Genomic DNA, 23,626 nt, shown 5'->3' on the forward strand with positions numbered 1-23,626 from the left:
TAGCGTTATTATTCTGAATTTCATCATTTGAGTTTATTTTTTTACTTTAGCGTTCACACATATTGAACATAAGAAAGATATCATTGTCATATCATAACATATTCAGCTAAGATTATTGGTCTTTGAGGTAATTGTACACCAGCATGCTTCTATGGTAAATGTGAAAACCAAGGCTAAGAATATGTGATGTACAAAAATGAAATGTGTATTTATTTTAAAAATAGGAAGACTATTTTATTAAAATATTTAATATTTTAATAATAAAAATAGAAGAGTATTTTAAAAATAAGAATATTCCAAGGTCATTGTTGTCTGAAGGATGTTGAATGCTACAATATAGAAATCAACTAATATTTTCTGTTCTGTTTGGTCAACAACGATTATTTGAGAATTTGAGTTTTAGGAGATTTCATCATTTTTAGACGGGAAGTGTATGTGGGAGGCTGACTTATTTTTCTAAAGTAAAAGCCTTAGAGCTTCAAGTTAATTCATTTCTATCTGGAAATTTTTATAAGGAACCTCTGGTTGGACTTTTAAAAGTCTCTATTGTTAAATAAATAAATAGTCTCTATTGTTTGCTAACTTGAGGTTAGCAAGCCCAACCCTTTATGCACCAGATTTCACCCGTATGGACTGTACCCTTGGGTGTATTCCTCTCCTCTTAGGATCACAGAAATTTGTTAATATTCCTAAGCTGTCTGGAAGTGACCTTCCTGACCTGAGGGACTGCACTGTGTCAGCCATGCCACAGGCCAGGTTTCCTGAGCGGACTTTGCAGGCATGATATCCATAAGTAAAATCATCCTCAGTTGCTTAAAAGCAACTGGTCCTCCTTGACTCTGTGAACATTGTCCACAAATATAGCCATCCTAGTAAGGCCTTAGTTGCACAATCAATTCATTCAATTATATCCTGAGAAAAAGATAGAATCCATGAACGTATGTAAATAACTGTGTCACCATGTAAGGAGAGCTGAGGTTTTAGTGTGAGATTTTTTTAATGTTTCATTTCATTTATAAAAGCAGTTAATTAAGTTGTTACAGTCTAAGCTTAAATAGAAACTGAGAGGGCTTCCTTGTATGTGTGGAAATGAAACAGTTTTCCAAACAGAGAACCGAAATAAAAGAACATCTCTGAGTTTATGCAGCCAGTCCTATGTCATTAATTCGGTCCTATGTCATTAATTCTAGAAACCCACTGCATTCAAGAACTCTAGTAACCTGACTCAGTTTACTGCTTTAGTCTGGAAATTGTGTAAGCATTGTCAACTCAGAGGCTATACCTTTGAGTAGAGAGTGTCAGTAGTTTGAAGTACTTAATAAAGTCCTTTACCTGAGACTATCCTTCTTTGCCAAAGACAGTTCTAGCCTGAAGCGCATAACAGAACCTTCAGGCAAATTTCAGAGTAAAATGGTCTATCCACAGATGATGGAGCTTAATGGTCCTAGTTAAATAAATGTTGATAACTTTTAAATAAGAAAGGTCTGATGCAAATTCGTAATAAGAATGATTTCCTCTGAGTCTTGGTGTATATTCCATAATGGTAAAAATGGGTCTTGGACAGCCAGGACATTAACAAATCTCAGTAACTCATAAGCTTTGTGAAATGTATATTCCTCCTAAGACAGGCTGAGCATCTGTTCTGTTTTGGAAACTCTTCCCATAGTAACAATAAAGAAACATAATTGTTTCTAACACCTCTTTCTATAAGGCCTATAAAGTGAGCATATTTGTGGTATCAAATCTAATCTGGAAATTATTCTTTTTTTAAAATTTTTTTTTTCAACGTTTATTTATTTTTGGGACAGAGAGAGACAGAGCATGAACGGGGGAGGGGCAGAGAGAGAGGGAGACACAGAATCGGAAACAGGTTCCAGGCTCTGAGCCATCAGCCCAGAGCCCGACGCGGGGCTCGAACTCCCGGACCGGGAGATCGTGACCTGGCTGAAGTCGGACGCTTAACCGACTGCGCCACCCAGGCGCCCCTGGAAATTATTCTTTGATGTAGAACTAAGATCTTTGACGTTTTATTCTTGTGTCCTTAAAACAAATGGCTTCTGATGTTTAACACCAGTATAACACCTATTTTTTTTTATTCCACCTGTCTTATTATCTTATCTAAATCTAGCATTTCTGTGCAAACTTTAAAATCAATAGTCTCCGAGTAGCTCTATAATTTCTGATTATTGATGTTGTTTTATGAAATCTTTCCCTATGAGCTATCATGACTTCAAATATTTTCTTTTTCCATTTCCTGATCATGTCACTGTCCTGCTTAATGGCTTCAATGACTAGTGCCCTCCAGCTGACCTGTAAGTCTCGCATGAATGGTCTCCTGTGGGTCTCCCTGTTGATTGCTGTGCTCCAGCCAAGCAAGCCTTCTTTCAGTTCACTGAATGTACCAACCTCCTTCCACTCTGAGCTCTATACATTTTGCAGTTCTCCTTTCTTGAAATCATTCCACTCAAACACCCCCTCCCATACCTGACCAAATCCTTCCTCTGCAAATCTCATTGCCTTGGGGAAGCATTCCCTAAAGCCTCATGCTACACCAGTTTCCCCTGTTACACATTTTTATATTACCCTATCCTTACCTTTCATGGCACTTAACAAAATTACATTTGAAAAACTATTAAATATATGACTCCCTTGGTAAATTTAAAACTCAGTGAAAATAGGGGTCATCTGTATCTTATTCACTATTGTATCTCCAGGAACTAGTCTGGCATAATATCTAGCAGCACATCACAAGGCTTCCACATTTTTCTAAAAAAGGATATCAGGTAGATGTATATGTATGTAATAAATAGGTAGATGTATATATAAATAAAATATTACCTTGTAATATTTTTAGCAGTAGTTCATTAGCTGCAATCACCAGTTGTAGTTGTAAGTAGAGTAATTTTTTTTCAAGTGGCATATAAGAAATTAATATTTAAAAAGATCAATTTAAGAAATTTTTTTTAAGACTGAGGAGCAATCTGGTTGTTTATTCATATTTTAGGCATTTTTAAACTTGTTAGCGTTCTGGAATTTTTTTTTTTTTATTTTCCTTTAGTAGAAGAAGAATGAATTAAAAGAAAACAACACATTTTTATAGTTTTTTTTATTAAAACATTGTACATAAATTCATTAGGCACTTAGATATGTATTCTATTCATCACAAATCATTAAGGTCAATACTGACTTTTTTCAGAATGATACCAATTTGGCTGACTTGTTTTGTTTTGCTTGTTTTTTTGCCTTATATACTTCAATTTTGAATTTCAACAAATTCTTTCACTCTGTTTAAAGCAGAACAATTTTGAATTTCAACAAATTCTTTCACTCTGTTTAAAGCAGAACAATATTTGCTGTGAATTTTTTATTTGCTAGATTATTTTTTAATTAGTTATGAATAAATACATTTATATTTCTTATTCTTCTCCAATGCAGTCATATGAAAGAATCAAATACAGGAGAGGGGAGCAGGGATGGTTAAATTATTTTCATATGTTTTATATTTTTATATCACTGATCATACAAAAGATAAAATAATAAATATGAATAAAAGTAAATTTATATTGGCATAACATTCTATACTTTCTAAAGCATTTTCATATGCATCATCTTAGTGCTTTCTTAGTTCGAAAGAAACCTGGAGAGAAAGTTAGACAAGTATTAAGGTGTGCTAGATCAATGTCACAAGTCCCATTTTGCTGCAACTGTAATTAACGAAGGTAAAGAGACACAACTAATGTTGTACAGCCAGAAAATGACAGCAGCTTGTCAGTTGTCTCTTTCTTCTGATTTCCAGTTTGAGAATATTTAAGAAAAAAAAAAAAAAGAATCTATGTCAATATGTAGATTAGCCACCAAAGTATAATTAATGAATATCTTTTAGGAAGAGGTAGATCATAGTGGTTAAGAAAACTATCTGAGTGGGATCCAAGATTTCTAGCTGTGTGACTTGTGTAGGACGCATTACCATTCTGGGCCTTTGTTCAGTGGTAAAATGGAGCAGCGCCTGCCACAGAGGATTGTTTTGAAGGTAAAGTGATTTAATATAGATACAAGATTCAGGATATTGCCAGGGGCACATAGCTCATAGTTAACTTTTATTTAAATTAAGTTTCAATTAAAATTAACTATTTTCGGGGTGCCTGGGTGGCTTGGTCGGTTAAGTGTCTGACTTCGGCTCAGGTCATGATCTCACCGCCTGTGAGTTCGAGCCCCGCGTGGGGCTCTGGGCTGACTGCTCAGAGCCTGCAGCCTGTTTCAGATTCTGTGTCTCCCTCTCTCTCTGCCCCTCCCCTGTTCATGCTCTGTCTCTCTCTGTCTCAAAAATAAATAAACGTTGAAAAAAAATTTAAAAAAAATAAAATAAATAAAATAAAATTAACTATTTTTAGTTCACTATTTTTAATTAGCAATTTTTAATATTATTAGTTATTCCATTAAATAAACAGGTCCCAGATACTGATGTTCCAATTTCATCTAAGACTATTGTTTTATAATTTTGCCTGATGGTACGTTGTTTAATATAAAAGTTTATTAAAATGTTTAATTCATTTCCTCTTTAAAACATCAGTAAATGTAAGAATTCTTTGTTAAAAATCAAATGACATTTTCCAAGTTGATATATGTGGTAAATTAAGCCATTTCTGTAATTAGTCTCACTAAGACTAAATAATATATATATTTTTTGTTTTCAATTCATAGTGACATTCATTGAATATTGCTACCCAAACACCTTACTTATCTTTCATGTATGAGGAGGTCTGAGGGTAACCTCAGCTAGTTTTAATTTCTAGGATGATTTCTAGGATATATATTGATTGGTTAACATTTATTATTATCTCTTATATGGCGTTTGCATGTTAGTTTGTGCATTAGATAAAACTTAATATGTTTTTCTGACATGCCTGTACAGAGAATTTCTATGTACACAGAAGCAGAGAGAAATGAGAGAAAGAAGGCAGATTAACTTAAAGCAAATTCAGTTTTAAAAGTTAGTAAATTTGAGATATGTATCAATTTAAACTATAAATTTAACATATTCATAACACATTCTAGAATGTGTTTTAACACAATTTGTAAAATTCCTTCATTCTTCAAAGTTTATATGTATCTACTATGTACCAAGTGTTGCTAAGTGGAAGATATTCTGAGTTGAAAAATAGCTCTTGCCCTCAAGGTCTCAAAACTCAAAAGGGAATACAGACAAGTAAACAGACAAGTGTCTTTATACTACCACATGTATTAGATACAGTGATAGAGATAAGTAGAAAATGTCATATAAATATGTAGGAAACTGGGTTAAAAGATTGTAGGTAGAATTTATGAGCTACTTCAGTTAGATTAGAATAGAAAGGCACAAGAAAGCTCTATAATGAAATCAGTAAGTCTAAGTAGGACTAGGTCAGTTTGGAATAGTAAACCTCAAATAAATGAAAAAACCGGGGTCTAAGGAAATGAAATGAGTGATCATTCATTGATTAAAAATTTTAATGAAAAAATATGGTTGTTATCACTTTAAATTATCATGAATTCTTCAGCAAGGAAGACCCGGTATTCATGATTGAATGGCTTTATGGTTTACTTTTTTTTTTTTTTCCCCCTCTGTTTATAATATAACTGAAAGAATACAGATTAGAAAAATAAGATATAAGATTATTGGTAATCTATATGGATAAACCTTTGCTACCATTATAATCATTGGTTATTTAAGAATGCTTAATAGATAGTTTAAAAATAAATATAAAAAAATCTGCTATACATATAAGATAACCTCAGTAAGTATATGTTAATTGCATATAGATGAACTGCTAAAGCCATTCAAAGGAGAAGTGAGGATAAGGATATGTTTTGCCCAGTTTTCTGGTGACTATTTGGTTCTTTTGGGAGTACTACTGTTTCCTAATCCAGTCTTCTGAAGGAGAGGGAGTAGTCACATGACCTCACCATGTGACTTATCAGGAATTGCTATAAAGAGGTGTGGGCAGGCAAGTACATGTGCTACTATGTTCAGTGATCACAACACTAGGGAAAAACCTCAATGTAGGTACAGTGGTCCCCCCCCTTATCTGCAATTCTGCTTTCCATAGTTTCAGTTTACCACCCAGTTCCATCTGGAAGCAGATGATTCTCTTTCTGAACCTATTGTCAGAGTCAATAGTAGCCTAAGGCTGTGTCATATTGCCTACTTTCATTCACCTCATTTCATCTCATCATGTAGGCATTTTATCATATCACATCATAACAAGAGGAAAAAGCGTTAGTACAATAAGATATATGAAGAAAGAGCTACATTTACATAACTTTTATTGCAATATATTGCTATAATTGTTCTCTTTTATTATTTGTTATTGTTAATCTCTTATTGTGCCTAGCTTATGAAATAAATGTTATTATAGGTATGTTTGTATGTATGTATATATAGGAAAAAAACATAGTAGATGTAGGGTTTGGTACCATCTGTGATTTCATGCATCCACTAAGACTCTTGGAAAATATCGCCTGAAGATAAGGGGAACTACCACAGTATTAATTTCATATAATGCCAAAATAATATCATTGATAGTATTTTTTTATTAAAGACTGTTTAGAAAAAGAAAAGAAAGTAATTAATTTTAAATATAAATGTATACTGGGGCGCCTGGGTGGCGCAGTCGGTTGAGCGTCCGACTTCAGCTCAGGTCACGATCTCGCGATCCTGAGTTCGAGCCCCGCGTCAGGCTCTGGGCTGATGGCTCAGAGCCTGGAGCCTGTTTCCGATTCTGTGTCTCCCTCTCTCTCTGCCCCTCCCCCGTTCATGCTCTGTCTCTCTCTGTCCCAAAAATAAATAAACATTGAAAAAAAAAATTTAAATATAAATGTATATAAACATTTAACCATATCAAGTAGAACATAAATTAAAATCTAATTAGATTTAAAATATTGGCAGAATGTAATTTTAAGAATCAGCTATACATAGTAAATGAAGAAAATTTAACCCTAAATTTGAAAATGAAATAATATCATTTAATAGTTTTTTAAATGTAAATTTCAAAAATAAACTGCATTAAAATGTTGCCATCACTGAATTTCAAGCTGGTTTTGGTGAAAAATGTGGCTTTTCAGAAAGCTCTCTGTAACCCTGTCCTAGACTAGGCAGTGGTAAAGAGAAAGTTACCTGAAACAACTAACTCCAAATATTTTTTCATTTTCAGGTAATCAGGTGTCTTATGGAATAGCTTTAAGAAAATCTTTTCAAATACCTTTTTTGGGGGGGGGGAGGATAGGGACTGCAAATCTTTTTATTGGGAGCTTGCTGCCAGTTTTGTTTCAAAGGAAGTTTTGTTTTCCCCTCTGATTTGACTTCATCTACTTTAGTTTTATCATCTATAGATAGAGATTCAAATGCAGAGTGAATGCATCACTTTCAGTACTGGCATGTTCGTATTCCACTTGTTCAGAAAGCCTTTGAACTAAAGTAAGAATTATTCTTGCAACAGAAGCTTTGCTTTCTCGGTTGTCATTTTCTTCCTCTTGGGGATAGTGTTATAGAAGAACATTTTCTAAATGAGTACACCTTCATTCAATTTGAAATATTAATGCTGCATATAACTCTCTGGGTATATCTCAAAACATAAATGATTCAAATTTCTCATTTAAAAAATACTGAACTAGCAGAGTTAAATCAACAAAACTAGTAATGTTTCACTAATATAATACAGCACAATAGTCTAGAAAACTGAAAACCGATGTTGTAATCATAAAACACAATATTCCCCATGACATCAGATGTTAATGCATAAACTGAAATGTCAGAAATAATCTGGAACCGGTGAGACTCGAACTTGTTGGTGTGTTTGCTCATTCATTCATTCAAGTTAAATTCATTATTTCCATATCAGTTTCTGGATAGAAGTGTAAGTTGTTTGTAAGTGGAGTTGTGTGAAGTCAAAGAGTTCAGGCTTGCTAGCTTTATACTCTCAAGTGAGGTCATCATCTGAGTGTGGAAGGAGTAAGTGACATGTGAGAAAAAAGTAGAAGCATGAAATACATCACTCCAGGTGTGCAAATACGAAGGAACCATAGTAGGATATACAGGTAATATTGAATGATGTTTTTCAGATTTGTAGTCAAGACGATAAATTGAGTCAGCCTTTTGATTGTGTGACTTTTTTTCTAGAAGGCATGGTTAATCATGAAGGATTTTGTCAGGCATCTGTCAAAAAGAGGGACAAGTTTTGAAAGTATTAGAAAATAATTCATATAATAGAGAACCAATAAATCACTGGTTCTTAAAATTGCACATTGGAATAACATGTGGAGTTTAAAAAAAATACTAGAAATTGAGATTGAATTGGTCTTGGGCATAGCTTGAGCTTTGGAATTTTTAAAAGAGTCTCAGGTGATTCTTAAGGCTAGGAAGTAAAGAGAATTCTAAGATGATATACAAGATACGGGAAAGTTCTCTGTTTATAAAACAGAAATCATTGAAGGCACAAAAGAAGGATGTTGGGGGCAGAGAAGAATAGTTGGGACAGATGATGGTGGGTAGTGAGTCCAACTGTCAGTTAACGACCAGAAGGCTGGACTTGGACTTCCTATAAGCAAGCAAAGCAAATACGATTGAGGGTGCTCCTGGAATTTTCCTGCTTAGTATCAAGAAGCTTTCTCCAATATATTTATATCAATAGGTAAAATTTAAATCAGAGCCTTTTTGATGCACCTGGGTGGCGCAGTCGGTTAAGCGGCCGACTTCAGCCAGGTCACGATCTCGCAGTCCGGGAGTTCGAGCCCCGCGTCGGGCTCTGGGCTGATGGCTCGGAGCCTGGAGCCTGTTTCCGATTCTGTGTCTCCCTCTCTCTCTGCCCCTCCCCCGTTCATGCTCTGTCTCTCTCTGTCCCGAAAATAAATAAACGTTGGAAAAAATAAATAAATAAATAAATCAGAGCCTTTTTCTGCTTTTCTCTCACATGGTTTGCTCTATTTATGAACAAACTAAAATCATGACAATAGAGAGCAAACTATATTTTGTCCATAATGTGGGTCATCTGATATGTGTGCATGTGTTTTTACTACTTTCTTGTTTAGGAATCTCATTACCATGATGTTATTCTGGTTTCTGTAATGAGTGATACCTGTGGAGAAAGAGGCTTAATTACAAACTGGCAATTTTCTCTCTCAGCAGTGTCATGAAATTTCTATTACTAAATTTGAAGAATTTTCTCAACATATTATATTGTATTTTGACATTTGAAATTTTGCGGGACATTCTTCAATGAAGATGCTACATTCTCCCTAAAGTCACGGGGAAAATTGGGTGGATTTTGTCCTGTCAGTCTGCATTTACCGATAGCTACATTATACTTCAGTGTAAAATGTGTGATCTTACTTCAAATCTTCCATCTGTGATTGTTTAGTGTCAAACTTGTAAATTCTTATTTTTTTTGATAGATAGGAATACAATAAAAATTTAAATGTCTTCCTGCTAAGCGCTGGAATTGAAGCAGTTATAGGAAGACAAAACACACTCTCCTGAACAGTAGGAGTGCTAATTTTTGGCATTTTCTCCTAGCTTGTTGGGGCAAGTTTACTGAATGTAACAGGACTAGTAGATGTCTCTAAAACTGAGCTGTGAAAAACTGGAAAATTCTCAATATGAGCAGTTGTGAATGGCACGAAGCCCTGTTAAAATGCTCAGAGACACAAATAGCATCTATTTTAAATGGCATAGACTTAAAAGCAATGGCTCCAGTTTGATTCACAGCACGCTGATAACCAATTTTAGCTGGTATTCGATGAGAACTTACCATGAGTTTGACATTGTGCTAAGAGTTAAGGAAGTACAGCTACAGTTACCTAGGGAGCTTTAAATAGTGAAGCCTGAGCCCCACACCAACTATTTGAGCTAGAGTCACTGAGTGTGAGTTTCCAACAGTAATAATTTTTATAAAACTCACCAAATGGTTTTAATATGTGGAGATACAACATAGAGATACACTCAACTGATTGAGGGAAATGCAAAAAAAAAAAAAAAAAAAAAAAGATTGGGCCAGAGATAGGTCCATACTATGGAACAGACAGATCCAGAATCCCTGGAAGTTAGAAGATGGAATCTCTTCTCACTCTCCCCATGGAATTAAATGCCCTCGTCTGTCCTGGACGTGTTCTTTCTGCCAGGTTACTTTTCACAAAAGAACCTTCAAATCTTCACTGGGGATCATAACCTGGGAGAAGAGTCATTTTCAAGAAACATTATGTGTTCGCCTAATGGGAAATGCTTCTAATGTAATTTAGTGCACATTTTTCCTATTGCCTACTCACATTGACCAAATTGAGTACATCACACCTTTACAATAGGAAAAGAGCCTCTTAGAAATCTGGATTTTGAGGGGAACGAAGAAGCAACTGAACCTAACTCTCTGTTCTTAATTCTTTCAGCCTTGTTCTCAGGGTAGGATACTTATATGGTCCCTGCATTTCTTCTTTGGGGATGTGTGTGGTTGTCGGTGGTTGTCAGTGTGTGTGTGGTGTCAGTGGTTCTCCCTGAACTGCTGTTCAGCTGGGCTGACCTCCTCCTGAAGTTCCAGATAGAGAGCAGTGGGGTGGAATCCACTGCAAGGTCTATTGCTATCTGGTCCTTTTCCTCTAAGCTCTTTATACCAGACAGGAACTTTTCTCTTTGGTTTATTTTTACAAATCCCTGCCAGAAAAGTGCAGATATTAATTATTGTCATCAGTTTACTTGTTTATTTTCATTACAAAGACTTGTTGGTAAAATAAAGTTTTTTCTGTGCACAACATGCTAATCTGTGCAATGTTATCCCTCATGTGTTATGAACTTTAAACCAGAACCTACCATCGAGGACATTGATCTTTCTCCTAGTGAAGGTCTATCATCATATCATCATAAAAAAAGAAAATTCCTGTGTATAGGAAGACACTTGTTTTTCTTTTCATCTCTCTCTCCTCAAGGTGAGGTAATCACAAATAGGAATTTCAACTTGGAGGCCACATGGCATATTTCCTAATTGAACAAAATAATAGAGTAGGCGTGGATCTTAGAATAAGCCCCGGTGAAAGGAGCACTTTTTTTTTTTTTCTTCTAAAATGAGTATCTGAGGGGCGCCTGGGTGGCTTAGTAGGTTTAACATCCGACTTCGGCTCAGGTCATGATCTTGTGGTCCGGGGGTTCAAGCCCCGTGTCAGGCTCTGTGCTGATAGCTCAGAGCCTGGAGCCTGTTTCCGATTCTGTGTCTCCCTCTATCTCTGACCCTCCCCTGTTCATGTTCTGTCTCTCTCTGTCTCAAAAATAAACGTTAAAAAATTTTTTTTAAATAAAATAAAAAAAAAATAAAATGAGTATCTGAATTCTTTGCTCTTAGGCTAACACACACACACACACTGAATATATACACATATGTATATGTAAACACACATGGATAAACATATACATACCACTGAATGGACTCACTATTTACATAGCCCTGGATTAGAAGGAGACCCCTAGTATATAAACCTCACCAGCTCCATTGTTGAGCTGTAGATGGTTGAGTTTGCAGTACTATCTACTTTAACAATTTTTAGAAATACAGAAATTGTATCAAACCTTCTTTATTACTATATTACCTAACATTTTGGAACAACTCCTAAGCCTCACTTCATGAGCTTTAGTGTCTCACCAGAGCTTCCCCTAAATTCAGAAAATCATCTATGTCCAGGATCCTCTACCACATTGCTTGTCTTTCTAAGAAGGGACGAATAGGATGTTATCCTAGGAGATGGGAGTAAAGATAAATTAATATATTATGGGCGTTATACCTAGCCCTGAATTTCTAATTTAGTCTTATATCTTCAATTAAGCCTCCTCCCAATCCAACCCAAAGATCTATTTAAGTGATAACCTCATCTTATTGATGGAATCTTCCCAAATGAGATGACAGTAAATGAATAGCATCCCACTCAACCCACCCCATCCCATGGTATGTATTTTCTTCATGCTTCAAAATAGTTCTTCTGTGGTGTTAGGCTCTTGAATTATTTGCTACCTTCACTAATTCTCTCCTTTCCACTTTTATTACATAGTAAGTTTTATTATTTGGCTCATAGTCTCTTAGCACTTTCCATAGGTTTCTAGAGGTTTTTAAGAAATCGTAGATCTTCCTTCCATAAAGAATCGATCAGAGAGTTGTTGTTGTTGTTGTTGTTGTTGTTGTTGTTGTTGTTTAGATCAAAGAGTAAATGCTGATTCTTCCAGTACTATTCAAGCGGATTGTAAATATCCTTATGACCATAGGATGCAAAATGTGATTGATTCTGCATTGCTAGAGCTGGTGAGCTATGTGGTTGTCATCTATTAGAATGTGGTTGTGAGTGCTCTAAACACAAATAATCTGCTGTGGCACCCTTTCTCCTCAGCTACTTGCCAAAAGGAGGCAAGAATTTAAAAGATAAATTCCTTTGTCTCTAAAACTTTAAACTATTTTCTGAGTCTTACCTTACCCCAGCTCACTCCCAAAACAAAGCAGGAAGGTGAACCATATACAATAATCTCAGTTAATAGTAAAGAATAGTAAATATATGTTTTCTAAGTTCTTTGGAAAACATAGTCTTTTTTATTTTTTTCACTAGAGAAACATAGGTTTCTCTTTGAGAATATATTTTCCTTGAGGGTTTGCAGGATGCAGATTATTTGAGTGACTTGTCTTCATTTGACATGTTATTGTCACATTAGCGTCTTTGAGCATACTGTTCTTAAAATAGCTACATCTTGAACATTTACCCTGAGCAAGGCAGTATGCTAAATGTTTTACTTATGTCATTTAAGTCTGAATTGCAGCTCTGCAACCCTGAGAAGTAGGAATGATTCCCTTCATTTCACACATGAGGAAAATGAAAGGTTAAATCTTTAATACAGGAGTCAGAATTTGAACCCATCTCTCTCTGCCTCTAAAACACACTGCCCCATACAAGCCAGTATTATTACTTTATCTGAAATGAATGCTGAGATGGGTGGTAGTATTGGCAGATCTCTGACCAGAGACATTCATTTAGAGGACATGAATCAAAGAGGAAAACAGCACACCAAATTTCATGTTGTGTGGTGATCTGTAACACAAATCGAGGGAGAAAGTGACCTATTTCCAAATTTTGAGCCAATTTTACAAATCACTTGTTAGTCCCCTTCACTTACAGACAAAGCAGACAGAGATAGGTGTGTTAGGTGACATCTGTTACCTGAACATTCTGCACAGAGCCAAGTTCTGGAAGAACACTGAAATGATAGGAAAGGAAGGGTTTGTGCTGTCAGGAGAGGCTTACTGTGGTGAGAGGGGTTGAGTTAGAAGTATCCCTTTCCTCTCTATCCTGATCCCTCACTGGAGTGGTACCTACACAAAGCTAAGAAGGTGAAACTGAATGAGGGACCCATTAATTTAGAACATGAGTGGTAAGAGAGAAGGCTGTAGATGGAAGCGGAGGCCAAGTCCTAGAGAGCTAGTGAAGGGTTTTATAGGAGATTGACAGAGTCAGATCCACAGTTTAGATATGTTACTCAACTAAAAGTGTGAAAGATAGATTTGAGGGGCAGTCACCTCAAACTAAATATAGCACTGCAAGATTTTCTGCTACCGGAATTCTTTAAAATTGGTTTAAAATTGTAGGTCTAAATTCTTTCCACACTGTTCACATCACTGTGTAAATTAGATGTATCCCCTGTGCATGGGCTCAAAATCATTTACTTCATTTTTTGAGTAATATTTTTCTGAAGATTATGAAGAAAATAAAGTGGACATTTTTCAGGGCCACACAGATACTAGCATCATTCAGATTATTAACTGAAATGAAACTGATTGTTAACTGAAATGAAAGAGATATTTAATGGTCAACTCTCTCTAAGTTATGTAATATTAGATAAAAATAACATTATATTACTTAGGTAAGTTATTTTCACTGCATCCTCTGTAACCAAACACTTAGGGTTTTTTTGTCCTATGTGGACCATGTAAGAGATGTGTTTCTTTGGGTGAGCAAGTTTGAATCAACCTGTGCACTTCATTTCATAACTCAAAAATGCTCCAGGTGCCTGATTTATGTAGTTTTAAAAATATGCGGTAGTATAGGTATAACTCACATTATACTGTAACTACCATTTGGAAAATTTTTCTTCAATTTAGAGTTTAGAAAATGAATACTTTGGGGTATAATTGAAAACACTTTGTTAAAGAGCGCTGTGATATAGTAAAGAATTATCACCTGATTTATCTTTCATGAAAACTTTTTCATATAATAAAGTTGTTTAAGTTGTACCTGTAGAAGCAGAAACTACAAATGAAAAAAGAATAATAGTGTAACTTTAAAGCATAACTATAGTTTATATAACTATATTGTAGAAATCCCTGCAATAGTTATCTTCCCTTTAAAAACACATTAAAGAAATCCATTGACATTTAACTAAAAATCTTAAACTATTATTATTAAAAATATAAGTCAACATTCAATTTTTATAGAGGAATTTTAGCTTGGGAGAAATCACCCAGAAACAGCTTTGCAATTTTGTTTGCACACCATGGTCTAAATGGGCTCTTATGAATTACTTTCAATAACATAAGATGATAGGTATTTGATCTTCACCAACACACCCAAAACTACTCTCATGGAAAGGTCTCATTTTGACATTTGCTGAGATGACCATTTTGTGATGGGGAGATGAGATGAGAAAAATAAAAGTTTCAAAATCTAGATAATCCATACCTTTTCGATCCTTTAATCATATAGATGTCATGCTTCATTATGTATGGGTCATGAGTTAAAGTTTCATGTTATATTTAGTAACAAACTGATAATGCGGGTAAATAAATTTAATATGTGCTTGTCACACTGAGTTATTTTTATGGTCTTGCCCTCCCACCACACTAGTTAGCCTTAATAGCACCTTTCCACAAAGAAAACATCCAGATATCGTGGATTATCATTCCAATAAATTATCTATGGTTTAATAAAAAAAGTTAATTAAGGTATGTGGTTAAAAAGTCACTCCACAGCTTATATTTTCTTAACTTTCCTTCTTCTTTATTATAATGTAAAAATGTTGTGCACTTAAAAATACTGTTTTGAGGATCAGCTTATTTTATCCCTAGCTTTAGCCTTAAAATAGTAGTATGGCATGAGAACTTAATTATCACATGCTGAACATATAAACATTTATAACCCTGGTACATTTTTAAAAATCCATTTATTGGCTTGTTGAAAGACATTTTATTTATTAAAGTAAGAGTCTTCTGAAAGCTCTATGAACTAATAGTAATCTCTGTGTGTGTGTCTTTTAATTTGGAGACTTAAATTCTTTCTGTATGTGGGTTCTCCTACAAATGAGGCCAAATAAATGTCAGCAGAATAAATAAAAATAGTCGAACATGTTCTTTTGGTTACAAAGTTAGAAAGCTACTACTATGATATTTGCTAGTTGATCTCAGTATTGTTGGAACCAGATCTTTGGGACAGCTCCTGAAGAGAGCTTGATGTAACTAAATTCCAGGGGGCAGCAATCACATGGCAAGGTAGGATCTCTTTATATGTTCTTGGAAGGTATATAATTAAACAATTCCTTGACTACCTTACACAGACAATGTGCACCTTTTATACATAGAAACCATGTATACCCATTTCCAGCAACGTGTCTAGCTGCCTGGTTTCATACACATGCATTTTTCACTCATTTTCAGTAGGAGTGATATCATCCTGAAGGGGGTAAAAATTGATTTTAGAGGAGGGAAAAATATAATTAATAATAATCTTAGATATTACGATAGTTTTTGCCCTCCAGAGCATCACAGCATATAAACACATACACGGTAGATCTGTAGTATTTAAATTTTGTGAGGTGGAAACAATTAGAAAAAAAAAAATGTCTGAAAAGGCTCCAGAGTGAGTGTGGAGTGGGGGGCAATGATGACAAAAAGGTTGAAAAACACTAAATACTGTATTATTCATTGTCACCCCTGGGCCTCCTACTCAAGTATTGCCTACTGGGTTCTGTTTCTTAAAACTGTCTCCAAGATAATCATTTCAGTTTTCTGGTTTGATGTGTACATTCTACATGTAGGAGAGACAGGTAAGACTTGAGTCCCGGCTCAGCCATTCCCATGTGACTCAATGTTCTATTGTGTAAAATAAAACAAAGACTTTGGCTTCCTATTTTTCCCAACCAGTATTGATGAGTTCTTATTCCCTTGGAAAATATTTCTCAAGTAGCTAAAAATGAACAGGTTTAAGTTTTAAATGTTTTTGAAAGTGAGGGGTGGGGGAGGAATTCTTCAGTTGCTGCCAGCTTACTTCCAACTTAATTCTTTGCTTTTTTTCTCCTTCCCCAGCCAGTATATGCTGCCCCTGACTAAACGAGGGCAAGAGTTGCCTGAGCAAATACAACATCAAAGGCCAAGACAGCTTAAGATAAAGAGAGACAATTTTTAAATTGTAATTTTCCTTCCTGTAGACACACATCATTTTTTTTAGTAAAAGACAAGGATATCCATTCATATTTAATCAGTTGACTGTAGGTCACATGTTTAAATTAGAAACAGTTCTAATATCTCTATATTATTATAAGCATATTGGGAAAATTAGTTTCTTAGAGAAGAAAATACTATGATCATTATACACATTAGCATTTAACATTGAAATCCAATTGTATAAACAGTCTTGTTTCCCAATATTTTCTATTAATGTAAACTTGGGTACACAGAATACTTGTTTTCTTATGAGTCAGGAGTATTTTCCTAGTGATACCTTGTTTTATATTGGAAAGATTAATTGTAAAAGGCAAATATAATTATTATGACTTACTGGTAGAAAAAAAATTCTTTTTGCATTCTAAAAAATAATTATCAGGGTCGCCTGGGTGGCTCAGTCGGTTGGGCGTCCGACTTCAGCTCAGGTCACGATCTCACGGTTCGTGAGTTTGAGCCCCGCATCGGGCTCTGGGCTGACAGCTCGGAGCCTGGAGCCTGTTTCAGATTCTGTGTCTCCCTCTCTCTCTGCCCCTCCCCCATTCATGCTCTGTCTCTCTCTGTCTTAAAAATAAATAACGTTAAAAAAAAAATTAAAAGAAAATAATTATCAGTATATTTGCTCTTTTCTGACCGTTAGCACAAGATATTTCATACCAAGCAGCATTTCCTCTGGAAATTGATGATACACATTAGTGACACCCAAGTTGTTTTTGTTTTTAAATAGTTCTTAAATAAAATGTTTCATTTGCAGTGCCTGGAAACATGCAATATCCATAGTAAGCATTGGACTGGACTTAGTAGTCCTTTTCACCATGATTTTGATACACACTTTTTAAAACTATTTTGATAGTTTTAATAAAATAAGAAATGAATCTGAGAAAATATCAAAACAAATTTAAACACTGCTTTAGAATGCATGTTTTACAGGGTGCCTGGGTGGCTCAGATAAGTGTACAACTTCAGCTCAGGTCATGATCTCACAGTTCGTGGATTCAAGCTCTGTGTCAAGCTCTGTGCTGACAGCTCAGAGGCCAGAGCCGGCTTTGGATTCTGTGTCCCCATCTCTCTCTGCCCCTACCCCCCATGGGCACTCTGTCTCTGTCTAAAAAATAAATAAATAAATAATAAATAAATAAATAAATAAATAAATAAATAAATAAATAAATGTATAAATGCACGTTTTACAAATTGAGGAATAGGTTACTAACCTTTGAAGCTAATATCTGTTTTCCCTCTACTACTTTGCGACACTTTGTGATGTAGTTATGTGTGCTAACCCTGCTTTGTCATATTTCACACTCAGGTGCCTTGCCGCCCTCTATACAATGGGGAAACTCTGGTTTCCAAAGACATCACTGGCTTGCAGATTTCTGCACCCACTCCCTGAACTTTTTTTCACCTGATTCTGTTGGCTTTCCTTGTGTTTTATCTTCCCTGCCTTCTGTGTTCGACCAGTGGTGCCTCCTCTGTCTCTTCCACAGGCTCCTTTTCGTCTTGTTTCTCCCTACAATGTTCATATTTGCCCAGTTGTTGTCCTGGGCCTCTTTTATGTCTTCCCTATTCTTTATTTCTCCGAAAGCTCATCTACTTTGAGACTTTGGACATCTTTTTAATGTAGATAATCCTGAAACCAGCAACTCAAAATTCAACCTTTTGTTGTAAGCTACAAACAAATTTTGAAGCTACCTGCCTGAGATCTCTATGTGGTGTCTTGCAACTCCTCAAAGTCACTGAACCCAAAACTGAAATCCTCGCCCAACAAATTTTGATGCCTTTTTAGAATTGTTATTACTATTAGTATTATCATCTCTTTCCAGTAGCGGGTGGTTAAACTGTAAGATCCATTTTAGTTGTTCCTTCCTTTTGTTTGTTCTTAACATTCAGCCAGTGGCCAAGTCACAGCATCCTTTTTATTCGTGTCCTTTTTCCCATATGCACTCCCACATCATTTTCTATGTGTGTGGCATTTATTTAGACTTTTAAAGTTTTAACTTATTTTCACATGCATGATTTCACTTAGTGAAAACTGCAGAGTCAGTATCCTTTTTATAATGTTGATTTTGAGCCAGTATAACATAATGGTTAAGAGTTAGGTTTGGAGACACTCTGCCTAAATTTTAATCCTGGCTGCTTTACTTCCTATTGGTGTCATCTTTGCCCATTACTTAATCTTTCCGTGGCTCATTGTTATCATCTCAAAAATAAAGATTACAGTAATGATACCTATTTTACTGGGCCCTTGTAACAATTACAATATTTAATGATGATAAGAGTTTTCAGTGATGTCACACATGTAATAAGTATTTGATAAATCCAAGTTATTTTTTTTCTTTAAGTGTATTTATTTGAGAGAGAGAGAGAGAGAGAGAGAGAGAGAGAGAGAGAGAATCCCAAGCAGACTCCACACTTATAGCACAGAGCCCAAACTGGGCTCAAACCCATGAATCGTGAGATCATGACCTGAGTCAAAGTCAGACACTTAACCGATTGAGCCACCAGGCACCCCTGATGAATCCAAGTTCTAACTATGTTGCAAGTAAGGAAAAGTCATATGCTTGAAGTTATATATCACAGGTGGAAAACAGAGTCCGAAAATTTGTGTCTTTTATATCTATATCCCATGCTTCCCCTGCTGCATGACACAATTTTGCCTATTTTCTAAAGATAATTTCTTTATTTATTAGATGGCATAATTTATACTCAGAAAATTATTTGAAAGCATAAAATTGAGCAATAGAATATGTAGTTTTGTAAGTCAGTAGAGTTTACTTTCTTCGCATGTTTCATTCTGTGCTCCCACTATTCCTATAAGGTTTTTTTTTTTAATGGATCCCAGGAATAATATTAAAGCAAATATGTACATATTCCTAGACAGTTGTTTAGAATGTCTGATAACTTATGAATATTTAAATATTCATGAGTCTTGACATCTGTCACTTGAAATGTTAAAAGTTTCTTTTTTCCCCCCAAATACCTGACACATTTAATGATTCTTTGTAAAACTTCAAGAAGTTTGGAGAAAACTTTGACAGTTTGTGAAGGACCCAGATAACTATTATGCCATAATTTTGGTTGCTTATTTTAATCTTGTTTTTAGTATAATTAGAGTCTCTTGGATATTTCTTTACCCTTTAGGCAAACTATAGCATTATTTCTGAATAGTTTTCTTTATGTTATTTAAAATTTAATAAATTTTTAATTATTTTTAATTTAATTATTTTTAATAAATTAATAAATGTTTATTTCAGATTGACTTTAATATGTTTATTTCAGATTGACTTTAATATGTTCTTTGCAAATAGCATACTTTATATTGTTTCCCTCTGCACTATACAAATACTTTCTAACCTGACAAATGGAAGTTTACTTAGGTATCTGTCACACCCTTTGGCCTTTTGGTACAATTACGTTCAATTACGTTAAATTCACTTAACTGTATGTCTATATGTAGAAACATTTCACTGTATAGAATGAAAGGCACAAAACTGAAATGCTGCCCTTCCTATATAGTCCAGTCAGAGTACCAAACACGCTTTCCACATAAGGAAGAAGGAAGAGGAACAAAAAGTATCTCCCGTTTGAATTAGATCTTTTCAAACAATCTTCTCATAACAGTTCTGCTTGTATATTATTGGACAAAATTTAGACACAGAGCCATAAATGGAACTTACAAAATGTGTCTTTTCTTGAAAGCAGTTTATCTAGCTAAAAAAAAAAAAAAAAAAAAAAAAAAACCGAAAAGAAAGAAAACAAGAAAAAAATGTTTCTCTGACTGAAGGAGACATATATTTCTGACACAGAAGATGATACTTAAGCTGGTTGTTGAAGAATAGACAGGATTTCTGGAGGCAAAAACAAGCATTACAAGTCAAGGACAAACCAGAAAGAAGATGTACAGGCAGGAAACATTGGCCATGATCATATTACCATGTGTCATCTGTTTGAAGCAGTATCTGTAATATTGGGACATAAAAGTCAAAGGAGAGCACAGAAACTTTATTCATCCAGGGACAAATAATAGTGATGAGCATTTCTAAATGGAATAGTTTCATGAAATTGTTGGGTATGACAAAAGTTAAACACAAAATTAATTAAATTACTAATGGGTATTGCTTCATTTCTATGTTCTTTACCAAATTGTTTCCCTCATTTAGAATTTTAACTTGTATGGAAATGCAGAGAACTATTCAGACCAATGGAAAATGTTATGGTTTATGTGGAGAGTGATGGAGGTGGTGCGTACATTGTATCAATCCTCTCTGGAACATTTGTGTATGATAATTTAAATATTACTTTTAAGACATTAAAATGACATATGTAATTTTGAACCCTCTCTTTTAATTTCCTTCAAGACAGTTGATAGATTAATTCACAACCTTGTCATTATATATATATATATTTTTTAATTCAAAACCAGTGTTACCCAGAGCAAAGAAACAGAGAGAGAGAGAGACACCTGAAGCCAGTCAGTGCAAAGACTGAGAACTTTTCTTCTTACTGGGGGAGGAAGTTCACAGTGTTTCCCCGCAAGCCATCATGCTGCTCTGGAACTTTTTTCTCATTTTTTTTTGGCACCAGTGGCCTGAGAGGAAGCAAGAGCTGACAGCAGGGAAGCAGAGAAGGCTAACTGGCTGTTGGCAGGAACTTGGAGCAATGGAAGCATCTTCCAAAGGCAAACTGATACTGGTCCTTTGATTAAGTTAAGCAGGTAGTTAAGTGTCTCTATTAGGGGGTTGGAGTTGCCGGCTGCAGAAAAAAGGCTGTGGGGAGGGGAGACTGAAACCTTGGAAAGCTTCAGCAGGCTGTGCCTTGAAAGAGCCTGAGGTTCTTGTGCTCATCTAGCCTGGAATGAGACCAGGATTGAATTAAATTTATGTCAGTTGTGCCATACATGAGGATTTCAGTGAGCGGTTTCTTTCCAGTCTCATTTCCTGTGGTTATATGCTTCGCCTTGAAATGTCTCTACTTAGCTCTCGGTAATTCATTCGGGAAATCTGTTCATCTCTATTACTATGGATGTTTGCAAAAGGCACCAACTCTGACTCAGTGGTAGCATATCCCAATTATAGGCAAATTGTAGGGGAAAATAGCACAATTTGACTCCATTACTAAACTTTTGAGTCTACACCTAAAGTTAGAATAGCCACAAAATCGCATGTGTATAATCAATTTTGTAATCAGCCAATATATTATTTTTCACATTCCTGTTTTCTTGACTTGTTTTCCACCACCTAAAAAGGTGTGGAGTCTTTCAGCTGGTGCCCTATTCACATGCAAACCGTTAACACTGTTTACAGTCCTATCCAATAACAAACCATTTCCTAAGGCATTTGTAATTTGCTTGCAAAAAATCTGAATTCAGCTAAGATTGCATTACTCAAACTCTTCCCATCTCTTTCTTAGTGTGGTTTATTCCCCTGCTTCTCCCCCCTCACAGAAAATGTTGGGTCCTCTGTTTCCTGCAGCTTCAAAATGGTTTCAGAATGAATGGCAAAGCCCACTACCTGCTGCTATGAATTTTCTTAAGAAAATAATGTCTAGTTTTTTAAAAAAAATATTTTTGTATTTTTGCCTAAAAGTGACAGTTATTCTCTATTTAGTCTTATTTGTTTTGTTCATTGTTTTATTCTTGGTTTGGTTACACCTTTATTATTTATTTTAAATCAAAACTGTGCCACAAAAATTGCATGTAGGTCAAAGTATACATAGCAACAGAAACCATTTGAAATTCTTATTGACTTGGCTTTCAGAGTAGCCAATGTACAATTAGGTAAGATAATAAAAGGGCTATAAAAACATGGTTTATCTTTTCTCTCCTGATTTACCTCCACTCATCCCCCCCACCCCATGGTGTGGATAGGCTCTGCTTTATCTACCCCTCCCCACCCCTTAGTGATGAAGTTTTGGGGTGGTGGGGGGCTTGTGGGGTGGTCCAGAGCAGACAGCCAAGAAAGAATTCTTGGAGACATCTTTGGTGCAAAAAGGTGATTTTATTAAAGCATTGGGACAGGACCCTTGGGCAGGAAGAGCTGCACTGGGGTGCTGATACTTAACTCATTATATACCCTCAGATTGGGAGGGGGTCAAGGATAGGGTAAGTCTCTAAGGAATTTTGGAAGTGAGGTTTCCAGGACTTGAGGGGCTAACTGTTGCTAGGGAAACACCATTTATCATAGTTTAATAAAACCTCAGTCATGAGACCCCTCAGATGCATATGGGGGTCCATAAGCTTGGAGCATGATTGCCAGCATATATGCCAGGGCAGTTGGGATAAAGGAAGTACATTTACAAGATCCTTGAGATTGGGACAATGTTAAGCCAAGGTTCTCCTTTGCCCCCAGCAAAATGTCTTCATCCAGGCAGTGAGCTCCTAGAGGGAGGTCACTCTGCAGGTTTCAAGGACTTGTCAATGGACTGCAGGCAGTAAGGAATTTTAATTTTTCATTTGCCTTAGTTTTCCACATGGCAAGCACTTAAACCCCTTTCCTTTGTTCTTGTGTAGCCAGAAGTGTCTGAGGAATATCACACATATTCCACCTTGGCGGGGGTGGGGAGCAGCCTGTATTTTGCTCTCAGCTTGCCCCAAGCTCTCTCATCGTTATTAGCTTCCTCGGGTTTTCTTATGACCCTCCTAAAGACCAATTTTGCAATCAGTAAGGAATCATCTGTTATCCACTTTCTTTATTTGAGTCCTTCAGCTTTGAACTGGGTATTCAAAAGTAAGCTAAAACTTACTCTAAGTAGTATATAGCCTACGATAGGAAGCAGACATGATTTCCTTCATTTTCTTCTTTCAACACATTTAATAAATCCTTGAATGTGTACTATATATGCCTGCTATTACTTAAACTAGGCAGTAAGGATAAAAGATGAAATTATGGTGTATCTATCCTTCGTCTATTAAGGAGACAGGCAAAAACAAAACAGCGGATACAACACCAAAAAAATCATAGTATTCAATAATTGCTTTAATAAGGAAAAATATATATCTAAGTGTAAGTGGAAACTCAAGCACCAAAGCTTTTCTGCAGGATATTAAAGGCCTCATGGAGACCAAACAACTATAACATGAAGTAACATCCAGATAGCAGAACATGCAAGGCACAAGTCAGTAATAAATTCACTTTCTTTGTAAACTTGATAGT

General features: G+C 35.5%; 1 protein-coding gene across 1 annotated transcript in view; it reads left to right on the plus strand.

Annotated features, from left to right (window-relative positions):
- Nucleotides 1-23,626, plus strand: part of GBE1 (1,4-alpha-glucan branching enzyme 1) — a 266,770-nt gene that overhangs the window by 199,924 nt on the left and 43,220 nt on the right. The window lies entirely within an intron of this gene.

This window comes from Prionailurus viverrinus, chromosome C2, assembly GCF_022837055.1.
Source record: "Prionailurus viverrinus isolate Anna chromosome C2, UM_Priviv_1.0, whole genome shotgun sequence".
NCBI classification, from domain to species: Eukaryota; Metazoa; Chordata; class Mammalia; order Carnivora; family Felidae; genus Prionailurus; species Prionailurus viverrinus.